The sequence below is a fragment of the Cupressus sempervirens genome, chromosome 5 (genome assembly GCF_028749045.1).
Source record: "Cupressus sempervirens isolate cs-2001-9-10 chromosome 5, ASM2874904v1, whole genome shotgun sequence".
Taxonomy (NCBI): domain Eukaryota; kingdom Viridiplantae; phylum Streptophyta; class Pinopsida; order Cupressales; family Cupressaceae; genus Cupressus; species Cupressus sempervirens.
In genome coordinates, this window is record NC_143122.1 from 389,855,007 (window position 1) to 389,857,602 (window position 2,596).

General features: G+C 33.5%; 1 pseudogene; it reads left to right on the forward strand.

Moving 5' to 3' along the window:
• Positions 1 to 432: 432 nt before the first annotated feature.
• Positions 433 to 1,956, forward strand: LOC149556430 (alpha-L-fucosidase 1 pseudogene; annotated as a pseudogene).
• Positions 1,957 to 2,596: the final 640 nt, after the last annotated feature.

A 2,596-nucleotide genomic window follows, 5' to 3' on the forward strand; every position in this document is an offset into this window, starting at 1 on the left:
ATAATTTTATTTTCTAATTAAAACCAATCTTTCCAACTAAAAGCTCTTACTCAGCTAATAAAATATAATTAATACTTTAATGTTGCAAATGCTTATAATTCTCTCCTCACGTGTTAGATACCCAACTTCACATCAAAGCTAAGCATCCATTTCAATTCTGACGTCTTCAAACAAAAATCGATGAGTAATAATTCACATGCAAGCATTCCAGGTAGAAAAACATAAAAATTTATCACGGGCAACATATGGCCAAACTAGTGTAATTAGATTATAATGAAATGCACAAAATTTCAGTTAATAATTTGTGTCAATCCACTGAAACTCTGTTTTTTGTTGGTCTTCTTCACGTCTGCAATTACAATCCCATGACTCACCTTTTCTTCTTATAAATCCTTCCCAAAACATTGATCTTTCCTGGATCAGTCTAATATGATGAGTTTTCTACTTTGGGTATTCTCTGTTTCAATATATTATTTTGTAGAGGTGGGATTTTCTAGTAATTTGAATGTTCCACCTCCTCTCCCACTTTTGCCTCTGCCAAGTGCCAATCAACTGAAATGACAACAGAGAGAAATGATAATGTTTATTCACTTCGGCATCAATACGTTGACCAATAATGAAAAGGGAAATGGGAAAGAGGATCCCCAATTGTTCAATCCAAATGGGCTTGACGCAAATCAATGGGTGAAGGTGGCAAAAGAAGCTGGATTTTCTCTTGTAATTCTGACCACAAAACACCATGATGGATTCTGCCTCTGGCCTTCTCAGTACACAAATCATTCTGTGAAAAACAGCGCATGGAAAGATGGCGAAGGAGATGTTGTGAAAGATGTATCAATGGCAGCAAAAGCTCAAGGCCTTGATTTGGGTGTGTATTTGTCTCCATGGGATCGGTATGAGCCTTTCTATGGCAATGAATTCCAATACAATGAATTTTATCTAGGACAGCTTCAGGAGCTCCTCACAAGGTAAAAATTCCAACTTTTATGTAATTTAATGGCAGGTATGGCACCATATCAGAGGTATGGATTGACAGATTCAAAGGAGACAACACAACAATGATATACAACTTCTCTGAGTGGTTTTCCATTGTGAAAGAGTTACGAATACATGCAAACTTGACATCAGATGGGTGGGAAATGAAAATGGTGTGGCAGGATTAACATCTTGGTCCACCATTAATGGATCTTCCTCTAACTTTGGCCAAGTCATTAGAGAGAAAGATTAGATTTAAAACATGTCACAATAGATTTAGACTTTCTTCTGTTTTAAAGTTACTTGTAACTAAACAACAATGTGGGTTTTCCTTGCAGGTTTTTGAGCAGTGGTGACCCATATGGAACTGATTGGAAACCTCTAGAATGTGATGTATCAATCAGAAAAGGTTGGTTTTGGCACTCTGATCAGGAATCCAAATCGCTAAGCCAATTGTTGGACATCTATTACACTTCAGTGGGGAGAAATTGTGTTCTTTTGCTCAACGTTCCACCAAATAAAACCAGCCTTTTCTCTAAAGAAGATTTGGAAAGATTAATGGAATTCAAAAGGGCAATAAATACCATTTTTTCTAATGATCTAGCTGCTTCTTCTTATGTCATAGCAAGCAGTGTGAGAGGGGAAGCCTTCAGCCCTAGCAATTTATTGAACAATCAATCTCATTGGATTGAGTTGAATGCTAATGAAGCTATTGAATTTAACATTGTGAGGACTCAAGAGACTATAGTGTTGGGGCAAAGGGTGATGGAATATGGGGTTTATACATCAAATGTTGACGAGAATAAAATGATGCTTGTGGGTAATGGGACTACAATTGGTTACAAGAAACTTCATAGGCTGGAAAAGCCTGTGAAAGCTATCAGAGTTTCGCTAGTGGTTTGGAAGTTCAAAGGGGATGTGCCCATAATTTCTTCTTTTGGCCTACATTTTGATCCATTTTACAATGGAGTTCCACTATAAATGATTTGTGGTTTCACCATGAATAATTTTTGGAGCTCTCATGTTGCTCCCAAGTAGACTTATTTAAGGAAGTTCTAGGTTTCCAAGTAATGTTATTGAATAAAATTTAATATAACACTATTTATATTTGTAGTTTATTGTAATCAGAGTACGTAATTCTAGATTCAACTATGTAGATTTTCTCAGCATCAACATTTTGGATCACACTCAATGATTTATTATTAGGATGAAAGAAAGCTACAAAAATAAATTGAAGAAAATTGAGGTAGGGTAGGGGGAGAGAGAAAAAAGAGATCACATAGCTCAAAAAGTAAAGAAAGAATAAAATAAACAAAAAAAATGAAGATAATTTGTTTTTAAAAGGCAAATAATGCCCCATAAAACATACATAGAATTACAAAAGCATAAAATTATGCACAAAGATATTAACAAAAATAAGGTAATATAGTGAAAATAAATAATAAATAAACAAAATATAATATATAGAATAAGAATAATATAAAATTTTAAAAGACAAAATAAGAAATCATATTTACATGAATAATATAATAATATATAAAGATAATAAAAAATAATACATACACAAACAAAATAATTTTAAAATAAATAAATACCCACCTAAAACACATTCTTATAATGT